The following is a 12,423-nucleotide window of genomic DNA, read 5'->3' on the forward strand; positions in this document are numbered from 1 at the left end:
ATTGCACATCCACCTGGGAATTCTGGGAACCTGATCCTGGCAACCAATACACCATGGTTACAAGGGCCAGGGGGGCCCTGAGGAAAAGGTAAAGGGTTTGGGATTGAGGATCAGGCTCTCAAGCATCAAGTTTAAGACTTCAACCACACATGGGGACCAGCAGGTGGCATGGTGGTTAAGGCACTGGACACTCCCACATGGCCCACCACAGTTCAGGTCCTGAACCTGGTGACTTGCTTTATCACTTTCCCTCTCTCTCTGGACAAATTAAAATAAATAAATGAATAAATGAAATTAAATAAATAATTATTTAAAACAAACAAAAAAGGACTTTAACCATAAAGAGTAGATGGAATCTATCCCAAGCGCTAGAAGCATTGTAAGTATAGAAAGCCTAGAAAGGCAGAAAACTCACCCTGCGATAAAACACTGATTCTTGACAGCTAAGGAACACTTTCTTAGATGCCATCGAGCGTACCACTTAAATGGCCTTACCCCAGCCTCTGGAGAGCCCACATTCTTTCAAAGACTTTGTAAAGCCCAAACAGCAACCTTCCTTACAGAGTGCCTGCTGCAGCCACCAGGAGCCTCGAGGCAGCAGGGACATAGAGGCCAGTGGGTGTGGCAACGCTGCACTACCATCAACAACAGGATGACTTCACTTACCGAGTTATCAAAAACCACAATGTCTGCAAGCCGCAATGTCTGCCAAGAAAGAGCATGAGTCACGGAGACTCACAGGAAAGAGGGGCCCGGGGTGGAGGGCAGTGTGGCACGATGAGAAAGCAAGCGTTTTGACCACACCGGGTTCAAATCTGACATCACTCTGAGGCCTCTAGCTCTCTGATTCTCAGTTTCCTTATCTTTAAAAATGAGAACTACCAGAGACAGATGGTAGCTCAGCAGTAAACCCAGCCTTCTGCAAGGCTGACCCACAGGAAAGGCTTCCGGCTCCTATCCTGAGGCTCCTTGCGCACTCCAAGCACACATGTGCACGTGATCAGGGCTGGCCGAAGCTGGAGGTGGCATGGCATCAAGATCTTCTTGGGGGGGACCAGCAGTTAGCGTAATGGCTATGTCGCTGGACTCCCACATAGTCGACCGCGGTTCGAGTCCCGGACCCGGTGGCTTAAACTCACGCCAGGCGCGTGTGCGTGCGTGCCCAAGATCCCAAGAGGAGAATGGAGGAGAAGGGATTGCGGCGTGGCCATCCCCCCTGGGGGGTGATTTCTTGCTTTCTATCTCTCTGTCTCTCTGTCTGTCTGGCGAGCGCATGCGCCCTATAGCAAAAACCTCTCCAAAAAAAAAAAAAAGATCCTCTTGGGGGTGCTATCTCTGTCTTTCCTTCTCTCTCTCTCAGTCTCTTTCACTCATGGAAGAGAGAAAGAAACTAATTTTTAAAAATTTGCTGTAGGGCATGTGCACTTGCCAGAGAGAGGCAGAAAGCAAGTGAGAAAAGGAGAGAAAGCAGCCCCCAGGGGATGATTACGCCACAGTCCTTTTTCCTCCATTCTCCTCTTGGAATTGTGGGCACGTATGCACATGCACCTGGCATGTTTACCAAGCTGCGCGTCTGGGACTCAAACCATACATTTGGCCATGTGGGATCCAGCTGCCTTACCTGCCATGCCACTGGCTGGCCTGTGAGTATAAGTTTTTACACCCAACCATACAAGCCTTTTCATAAACCTTTCTGCAGTTGTACAAGCTTCGCACATACTTGATCGTAAAGCTGTTTATATTTCAGATGAATGAGCTTAGCTAGTTAGAGCATTAAGCTAATGAGATCAGGGCTCAGGGTCCAGGCTCAGAGTCCAGCCACCTGGGCTACTCTGTGCCATCAGTCAGTCGGCTGGCACAAGACCAGACAGCGGGAACAAGTCTCCCACCATAACCAGAACTAAGGCCCATGTCCTCTGAGGAGCCCAGGAGGCTTTTCTTCCTCCACCTTACTGCTTTCCACGACATTGATCTAGTTTAAGAGGGCTTGGGCTTTGGGGAAGGAAAATAACCAGGTGGGGGCAGCAACACAGAAGCAGCTACAGAGGCTGGGACGGGAGCAAGCCCCAGATGGGTCGGGATGGAGTCCAGTAGAACACCGTGCCTCTGTGCTGAAGTGGATGGTGCCTGACTGGCCTGATAGGCACAGTAGTGGGCAGCCTGCAGTCCGCAAGGGTCATTGGGAAACAGTTCAAACGCAGAGAGCCCCTAGCCAAGGAAGCACCCAGCCTGCAGAGGCACGCAGGGACCAGGTCACAGCCAGGTTAGGACTGAAGAGTCTCATGTCTGACTGGTAAGGGCCAATGAGAGGATACAAAGGAGCACGGCTGCCTCCTTATCCCTGGGCTGGGAAGCTCCTCCCTCCTTCGGGTGTTCCCTGGTTAGGATAGTCTTCTTCTCATCCAAGTTCAGAATCTTAGGGCCAGGCCATGCACAGTGTTAATGTAACCAGCCCCACATAGGAAGGTCCCAGGTTTACTTCCCAGGGCCACCCCTGCACACCCCAGGCATGCACATGGGCTGGCTGAGATGGTGTTGCCGAAACAGACTGCCAAGAAACCCAAGGCCGCTCAAAGAGTAGGAGGACTCAGGTTTATTATGCCAGCCAGCCCAGAGGAGTTCAGACTCCAAGCTCTGGGCCCTAGTTTGGGGTGGGATAAGAGGCTATACTGGTTTCTGTTTTGTTTTCTTTTCTTTTTTTGGAGAGGTTTCTGCTATAGGGCGCATCTGCTCACCAGACAGACAGAGACAGAGAGACAGAAAGGAAGAAATCACCCCCCACCCCCAAGGGAAGATGGCCACGCCACAATCACTTCTCCTCCATTCTCTTCTCGGCACGCACGCACACGAGCTCGGTGTGTGTTTAAGGCGCTGGGTCTGGGACTCGAACCATGGTAAACTACAAGGGAGTTCAGAGACATAGCCATTATGCTAACTGCTGGTCCCAGAGGCTATACTGGTTTTAACAGGCATAGTCTGTAAGATAAGCACATTGGCATAGGTGATGGATGGTGCAGGGGGACAGGCTGCAACAGGAATTCAAATCCAGCTTTCCTTATCCTTGGGGCGTGCCGCCCTCCCCTCCTTAGCTAGGCTTTGGCTGCTGGGCACCCTCCCTCCTCAGCTGGCCTGCAGCTGCTGGGCTGGGTGGCTGATCTCGCTGGGACTGGCTGACACAGGCCAGGTGGGAGGGTGCGGGGGTGAATAATGACCTAAAGACTTTGTTGGGGATGTCCCTCTCTTTCTCTCTCTCTCAAAATAAATAAGTAAACTTGATTTTTTTTTTTTTTGGAGAGATTTTCACTGTAGGGCGCGTGCGCTCGCCAGACAGACAGAGAGAGGCATAGAGACAGAAAGCGAGAAATCACCCCCCAGGGGAGATGGTCACGCCGCAATCCCTTCTCCTCCATTCTCCTCTTGGGATCTTGGGCACGCACGCACACGCGCCCGGCGTGAGTTTTAAGCCACCGGGTCCAGGACATGAACCGCAGTCGACTACGTGGGAGTCCAGTGACATAGCCATTACGCTAACTGCTGGTTCCCATTGATTTTCAAAATAAATTGTGTTGGGGCTGGCAGGTGGCACGGTACTTAAGGGTGCTGGACTCCAACATGGCCGACCGTGGTTCAAGTTCCAGACCTCGTGGCTTGCTTTCTCATTTTCCCTCCCTCTCTCTCACTCTGCTCCTCTCTGATCAAATTAAAATAAATATATTAATTGAATAAAGTTAAATAAAATAATTCCTACAAATAAATAATAGGGTCAACCAGCGGCATAGGTGGTTAAGGTGGCTGGGTCCCATGGCTGATCTGGGGCTCGAGTCCTAGATCCAATGTCTTGAAACATGCTGCCCAAAATCCTGAGAGGAGAATGGAGGAAAAAGAACTGAGGAGTGGACATCACCCCTGGAGAAGGTGATTTCTCATTTTCTCTTTCTGGCAAGCACACGCACCCTGTAGCAAAATTAAAAATAAATAAATAAAAAGATAAATACGTAAAAGGTAAGATCAGCATCTCTAGGTGATGAAGAGACCAGAGGGGAAGAAGACTGGGAAGTGATTTCATCTAAGTCCTGCTTCCCTCGATGGTAATTCAAAACTGGAGCGGAGGAGCCAGCTGGTGATATGGTGGTTAAGGCAGCTGGACTTCCACATGACTGACCACGGTTCGAGTCCTGGACCTGGCAGCTTATTTTCTTACTTTCCTTCTCTTTCTGTCTCTCTCTGGTCAACTTAAAAAAGAATAAAATAGAAATAATAACAATGAATAAAATAAAATAAAATAATTATTCTAAAAAAAGAAAGAAAGAAACTCAAGCTGACCAGAAGCCAAGATAGGTGCAGGATTGGAGGAAGACAGAGGGAGGGAACAGACCAAAGCTGTGGCAGACCTGTAACACAAGAGTAGGCGTCTCCTAGTCTACTGTGCTGTAGTCCCTAGTGGTGTGGCCTGACCTTTATTTATTTATTTTTTTTAGAAAGGCAGTGGGGGCAGGGGAGTCTCACTATGTGGCCCAGGTCTTCCTTGAATTCAAGTCTTCCTTGAATTCAAAATCCTCCTGCCTCAGCCTCCCAGTGGCTGGGATTACAGGTGTGCCTCTCTGCACCCAGCTAATGCCTGATCTTCAGATTCCACATCAGTATGTGCGCAATTCCAGGCCCTTTGCTCTTGTGAATAAAATCCTCCCAGCTGGTTCTCTGAATGGTACGGACATTGGATAGAAAAGGTGAAAACAAGGCTCCCAGGTATTTTGCAGTTATGTTTTTGTTTTTAATTGCCAGAGGGATGGGGGGGTGGGGGAGAACCACCCAATGGAGTTGAGCAAACCTCAGTCCCTTTTCCTCTATTTCTCCAACCTGTTGGGATTTAGGACACAGACATGCATGTGCCTGGTATGTTTTTCAAACCCCAGGACCAGGATTCGAATGTAGTCTGTCTTGTGAGATTCAGCTCCGTAACCACTAGGTTAGGGGGCTGATCCATTCTAAAGCTCTGAGGCAAGAAGGATATCAATAGTCCCACATGGCCAACCATGGTTTGAGTCCTGAACCTGGTGGCTTGCTTGCTCACTTTCTCTCTCTCTCTCTCTCTCTCTGGTCAAATTAAGTAATAATAATAAATACAGGGACCAGCAGTTAGCATAATGGCTATGTCGTTGAACTCCCATGTAATCTACCATGGTTCGAGCCTCAGACCCGGTGGCTTAAACTCATGCCAGGCGCATGTGCATGCTTGCGTGCCCAAGGTCCTGAGAGGAGAATGGAGGAGAAGGAATTGCGGTGTGGCCATCCTCCCTAGGGGGTGATTTCTCGCTTTCTATCTCTCTGTCTCTCTCTGTCTGGCGAGCGCATGAGCCCTATAGCAAAAACCTCTAAATAATAATAATCATTATTACAATAAAATAAATAACTCTAATAAATTTTAAAAAAAGAGAGAGAGGTATCATTAGTTACCTACCTCAGGACCAGAGGTGCAGGGTTGGACTTCTCAGGAGGACGTACTACTGCCCATGAGACCAAGTCATCGGCCACTGCTGCTCCTCACCCAGTCGTAGTCACCTAGGCTGATGCTGGGGTGAAAGGCGGGTGCCGGCAACCCCAACCTGAGGGCTCGTAGGCAAGTCTCTTTGCTTCTGGATCATTCCACAGCCTCATTTGCAACATCAGGACAATAATGTTTGGAGGCTTGTCCTTCCTCCGTCATCTGCACATTCAGACACACTTATTCTGAGGAAATTGGGTACCAAACTCCAGGGACAACCTTGAAGAGGAAAAGTGAAAAGGGGTCAAGATTCCAAAATCCCCCTGCCTCAGCCTCCCAGTGGCTGGGATTACAGGTGTGCCTCTCTGCACCCAGCTAATGCCTGATCTTCAGATTCCACATCAGTATGTGCGCAATTCCAGGCCCTTTGCTCTTGTGAATAAAATCCTCCCAGCTGGTTCTCTGAATGGTACGGACATTGGATAGAAAAGGTGAAAACAAGGCTCCCAGGTATTTTGCAGTTATGTTTTTGTTTTTAATTGCCAGAGGGATGGGGGGGTGGGGGAGAACCACCCAATGGAGTTGAGCAAACCTCAGTCCCTTTTCCTCTATTTCTCCAACCTGTTGGGATTTAGGACACAGACATGCATGTGCCTGGTATGTTTTTCAAACCCCAGGACCAGGATTCGAATGTAGTCTGTCTTGTGAGATTCAGCTCCGTAACCACTAGGTTAGGGGGCTGATCCATTCTAAAGCTCTGAGGCAAGAAGGATATCAATAGTCCCACATGGCCAACCATGGTTTGAGTCCTGAACCTGGTGGCTTGCTTGCTCACTTTCTCTCTCTCTCTCTCTCTCTCTGGTCAAATTAAGTAATAATAATAAATACAGGGACCAGCAGTTAGCATAATGGCTATGTCGTTGAACTCCCATGTAATCTACCATGGTTCGAGCCTCAGACCCGGTGGCTTAAACTCATGCCAGGCGCATGTGCATGCTTGCGTGCCCAAGGTCCTGAGAGGAGAATGGAGGAGAAGGAATTGCGGTGTGGCCATCCTCCCTAGGGGGTGATTTCTCGCTTTCTATCTCTCTGTCTCTCTCTGTCTGGCGAGCGCATGAGCCCTATAGCAAAAACCTCTAAATAATAATAATCATTATTACAATAAAATAAATAACTCTAATAAATTTTAAAAAAAGAGAGAGAGGTATCATTAGTTACCTACCTCAGGACCAGAGGTGCAGGGTTGGACTTCTCAGGAGGACGTACTACTGCCCATGAGACCAAGTCATCGGCCACTGCTGCTCCTCACCCAGTCGTAGTCACCTAGGCTGATGCTGGGGTGAAAGGCGGGTGCCGGCAACCCCAACCTGAGGGCTCGTAGGCAAGTCTCTTTGCTTCTGGATCATTCCACAGCCTCATTTGCAACATCAGGACAATAATGTTTGGAGGCTTGTCCTTCCTCCGTCATCTGCACATTCAGACACACTTATTCTGAGGAAATTGGGTACCAAACTCCAGGGACAACCTTGAAGAGGAAAAGTGAAAAGGGGTCAAGATATAACAGGACATGTGGGGAGGAAGCCCCTGTTCCTGGGACTAGTGGGAAGAGGCAACTCGTTTTATTTAATTGATTAATTAATTTTAATTTGACCAGAGAGGGACAGAGAGAGAGAGAGAGAGAATGAGAAAGCAAGCCTCCAGGTCTGAGAATCAAACCATGGTCAGCCATGTGGGAGTCCAGTGCCCTTAACCAGCCCCAGGGAAGAGGCAATTTTTCAGTTATTTATTTTTTAATGGATATGGGTCTTGAGTCTGATATCAGTTAGGATTTTCTCATTGGCATGAGAAGAATCCCAACAGCACCTGACTTGAGTGAAACCCGTGTGCATATCAGCCCCGCTGCATGAAGAACTCTCAGGATGCGGTCAGACGGTTTTCTCCCCTGCTCACAGCTCCCCCTCTCAGGCTGGCACCAGCCCAGTGGGTACCCTGCTGGCTTCACTTCTGCTGGCCAGAGTTTCTATCAACGTCCCAGGATTGAATCTTGCTGTCTGATTCTTGCTACACGCCCATGACCAGAGCCCAGGGTGGAGTCCCTTGCTGACAAACTGAGTTTTCTCATGAGAGGGTGATGATTTTTCAGAGCAAACTCAGAGTGCTGCTCCAAGCAGACGGGACAGTGAATACCCACCACAGCCCCGACCTGAGTCAGCAGCACCCAGCCAGCCTCTAAAGCATGTCAGGAAGGGGTGAGGCACCTTAATAGAGGATGCCATGGGGAGTGTCTGACAAATTTCTGCCTGCAAGAACCTGGGCTCTCAGTCTGATTCACATTTGTCTCCCCCAGTCTTAAAATAGAGCCAGCAGGAGAACGGTGATTTGACTGAACTACCCATAAAGCATTTAGAAAAACTGAGTTCAAGAACAATGAAGAGAACCAGTTCCGTGGCCTAGTGATTAAGGAAGTGGGATCCCTCATGGCTGGCCACAGTTCAAATTCCAGCTCTGGGTGCTTGAAAAACATGCCAAGCTGGGCTAGCATGGTGGTTGGGATCCTGGATTCCCACATGGTTGACCATGGTTCAAGTCCCACATCTGGCAGTTTCAAAATCATAACAAATAAATAGGTAAATAAATAAATAAACGTTTTAAAAAGAGAGTAATTTATTTGAAGGAAAAAGAAAAAGAAAAATGTGCCAGGCACGTGTCCATGCCCCAAATCCCAACAAGGTGGAAAAATGGAGGAGAAGGAATTGCATTATGACAATGCCCATCACTTTCTCCCTCTCTCTCTTCCTCTATCTCATTCTGGAGGGCACAGGCACCCCCTGGCAATTTTTTTTAAAGGTTTTTGCCATGAGTGCATGCACTCGCCAGAGAGACAGAGAGAGACAATGAAGAGAAAGTGAGAAATCATCCACCAGAGGGGATGACCACACTGCAATCCCGTTTCCATTCTCCTCCTGGGATTTCAGGCACACATGTGTGCACACCTGGTATAAGTTTCAAGCCGCCAGACCCAGGACTCAAATCTCCTGAAAGGAAGGCGAGATGGAGAAGAGATTACAGCATGACCATTTCCCATGGGCGTGCTTTCTCACTTCTCCCCTCTCTGTCTCTCTGTGTCTGGTGAGCACACGTGCCCCCTGGCAAATTAAATATAGCTCCTTCTCTAGCAGACCAGACTAAAAATCAAAATGGAGTCACTGGGGCTAGCAGGTAGTGTGGTGGCTAAGGTGCTAGACTCCCACATGCTAACTGCAGTTTGAGTCCTGTACCTGGCGATGTGCTTTCTCGTTCTTTCTCTCTTGGGTGAACATATGTGCCCTATAGCAAATTAAAAATAGTAATAATAGGGACAAGCAGTTGGCATCATGGTTATGTCATTGTACTCCCACATGGTTTGAGTTCCAGACCTGGAGGCTTGAAACTCACACCAGCCAGGTGTCCCTGTGCCCAGAATCTTGAGAGGAGAATGGAGGAGAAGGGATTACAGTGCGGCCACCCCCCTAAGGGGTGATTTCTCACTTTCTGTTCCTCTCTCAGTCTCTATGGCAAGCATGCACACCCTAGAACAAAAATCTCTCTCTCTAAAAAAAAGTAATAATGATAATAACTAGGGACCAGCAGATGGCGTAAAGTTTACGTCACTAGACTCCCTTGTAGTTGATCACGGTTCAAGTCCCAGACTCAACGGCTTAAAATTAACACCAGGCACGTGTGTGTGCCTACCCAAAATCCTGAGAGGAGAATGGAGAAGGGATTGAGGTGTGGCCTCTGGGGGGTGATTTCTCGCTTTCTGTCTGTCTCTCTGGCAAGCTCACACAAGCTATAGCAAAATTCTCTCTGAAAAGAATAACAGCAACTAAAATTAAATAACTCTTTTTAAAAAATGGAGTCACTCATGTCTCCAAGTCACTGAGCCAAAATTAAGTTGTCATCTGACCATCAGAGAAACTAGTGAGAGTCCAGCAACGTAACCACTGTGCTATCTGCTGGTCCCCAAAACAAGCTAGTTTTAACCAGCACGATAATAAAGTTTCCTCTTTCATTCTTACACAAAGCAGGAACCTGAAGTAGACAATTTCACTACCCTCAGTTCTTGCCTTCTAGAAGCTGTTAAACTGAGAAGGACACAGGGCCTAAACTGATGCTTAAGATGTGTCTCCCTCCCCTTAAGAAAGTGTTGAGTCTGCTTTCTCTTGTAAGTTCATTCTCTCTCTCTCTCTCTTTTACAATTATTTATTTTATTTCATTTATTATTATTATTTTTTAATTTGACCAGAGAGAGAGAAAGGAAAAGTGAGAAAGCAAGCCACCAGATTTAGGCCTCGAACTGTGGTCAGTCAGGTGGGAGTTCAGTGCCTTAACCACCATGCCACCTACTGGCCCCAGGCTAGTCTGTCTTTCAAGTAGCACAGAGGGTGAAGGGCAAGCCTGAGTCAGACCAAATAGAGCTAGACCAGCTCTAGGGCTTACTTGTTATCGGCTCTCTCTGAGTCTCTTTTTCCATTAAATTAAAGTAATGACACCTACTCCTTAAGACTGCAAAAAACAGGGACCAGCAGATGACATTATGGTTGCATTGCTGGATTACCACACGGCTGACCGTGGTTGGAGTGCCAGACTTGGTGGCTTGAAACTCACACCTGGTGCATGTATATGCATGCCAAAATCCAGAAGGGATTGCAGTGTGACAGCCAAGCCCCCGTGAGGGATGATTTCTCGCTTTCTCTCTCTCTCTCATTGTCTCTGGCTAGCACACATGCCCTCTAGCATAAAAAATAAATAAATAGGGGACCAGCAGGTGGCATGGTGGCTAAGGTGCTGGACACTCCCACATGGCTGACCACAGTTCAAGTCCTGGACCTGGTGGCTTGCTTTCTCACTTTCTCTCTCTCTTTCTCCGTTTCCATCTGGTCAAATTTAAAAAAGATAAATGAACAAATAAAATAAAATAATTCTTTAAAAAATAAATAAATAAAAACCTCTCTAAAAGAAAAAGATTATGGGACCATCACTTGGCGTAATGGCTATGTTGCTGGACTCCCATGAAGTCGACCACGGTTCGAGTTCCAGACCCAGAGGCTTAAACTCAGGCAGGGCGCGTGTGAATGCATGCCCAAGATCCTGAGAGGAGAATGGAGGAGAGGGATTGTGGCGTGGCCTTTCTCCCTGGGGGTGATTTCTCGCTTTCTCTCTCTCTCTCTCTCTCTCTCTCTGTCTTTAAGGCGAGTGCATGCTCCCTATAGCAAAAACCTCTCCAAAAAAAAGGAAAAGAAAAAGATTCCAAAAGACAAAGGAGCTAACGCAAGGACAGTGGTTTGCCCCTTTGCTGGGCACAGGTGCATATCAGGTGAATGAACATCTGAAGCTAAATGCACACACTGAGGGTTTGCCCAGGCAGCCTGGGACGCCTAGGCTTTACTCACTGTTTGGAAGGGGTCCCAAGGATGCGGCCAAGGAGCTGCTGAACTAACATGAGAGACCGAAGGAGGCCAGGAGTAAAGGTTGAGCCTTCCCCACCAAGCACGTTCCACCCTGGGTTTCTGGGAGAGTTGCCTCTGTGGGCTCCTGCAGGTGAGACTGTGAGGGAAGGGGAACTGCTGGAATCCAGGCTCCAGGGAAACCCTGAGGACTGGAATCCAGTTCCTAGAACAGAGCCAAGAGTCGGCTTCCACCATCACTCCATCCCTTTTCCTGCCGGACTGTTCTCAGTACCTCTCTCTTGCCTCCCCATTATCCCCCAAGTTTGTAGATCCTGCCTGAAGCTCGAAGCAGCCTGGGGTGTGGAGCATCCCAACCTGCAGGACAGTCGAACAGGTTTCCTGAGGGAAGGAGTGAGAGATGGGACAAGCATCGTGGAGATGACACAGTGTTACAATGTGGAGATGACGCAGTGTTACAACTCTTCAGGGTCATCCCTTTATTGTGGGCCAGGGATCGTGGTTATATACATGTTGGTGGGTGGTGATTGGTTGTTCTATATGAAAATGAAGGATTGTAAAAGGTGGGTTATGATTGGTTGCTTTTGTAGACCAATCATGAAGTGCCAGATATGCAAATCTGGGGGATTCTAAGCTCACCAATCTGTGAGCGCTATGGGAAGTGGCCAATCAGAGTATGGTTTTGAAGGTGAGGTTTTGAAGGGGAGCCAATTGTGGCTTTTGTCATTATGTAATTGTTTGCTCTCTGAGAAACCGAACCTAAGGGCTTCCTAAGGTGGCAATAGTAAGAGACTCATGAAAATGGCCTCGGCAGACTCACTGATGTGCAGCCTCCCACAGAGAAGCCTATCAGCTCGAGAAGGACAGGGATGAGCCTTGGACTGGCAGCCCGAAGACTTCTGTTAGAATCCTGCGGCCTGCCAGGCACCATGATACCGAGCAAGTGAGTCAATCTTTCTGAGCCTCAGTTTTCCCATCTGTAAAACGTGGATAATAACTCACACTCTATTCTTCTCGCCATGTCCTATAACAAGGCTAAAGTTAAAAACCCTGTGTAGAAAAAAACTCTCTGAACTGCAAAGTACTGTGCAAACACAGGCGGGCTAGAAGGCTCTGGAATGTGATGGCCCTGGCTGACAGCTCTCCCTGTCTAGCACAGGGCCAGGAAGGATCCTCGCACTTGGGCTTCCTTTGATCTCCACTGAAACCTAATGAGCACTCAGGGTATTGCTGACATTCTAATTGGAATTAAAAATTAAATTTAAAAATCATCCATTATTCCCTTCACTCCACACTCAATTCCTTGGTGCCACTGAGCACAACCATTAACCCAAAACTCTTTTTAAATGGCACTAATTTGCTGTACTCTGAAACAAATGAGAGACAAATTTTTGTTAGACAAACAAATGAACCAAACGTAATTAAAAAAAAAACTACCTCGTTAATGAGTTCAAAGTGAACTGAAAACCAAGCCACTGCAGCTTCCAAAACGAT

The sequence above is a fragment of the Tupaia chinensis genome, unplaced genomic scaffold (genome assembly GCF_000334495.1).
Source record: "Tupaia chinensis unplaced genomic scaffold, TupChi_1.0 Scaffold000627_1, whole genome shotgun sequence".
Taxonomy (NCBI): domain Eukaryota; kingdom Metazoa; phylum Chordata; class Mammalia; order Scandentia; family Tupaiidae; genus Tupaia; species Tupaia belangeri.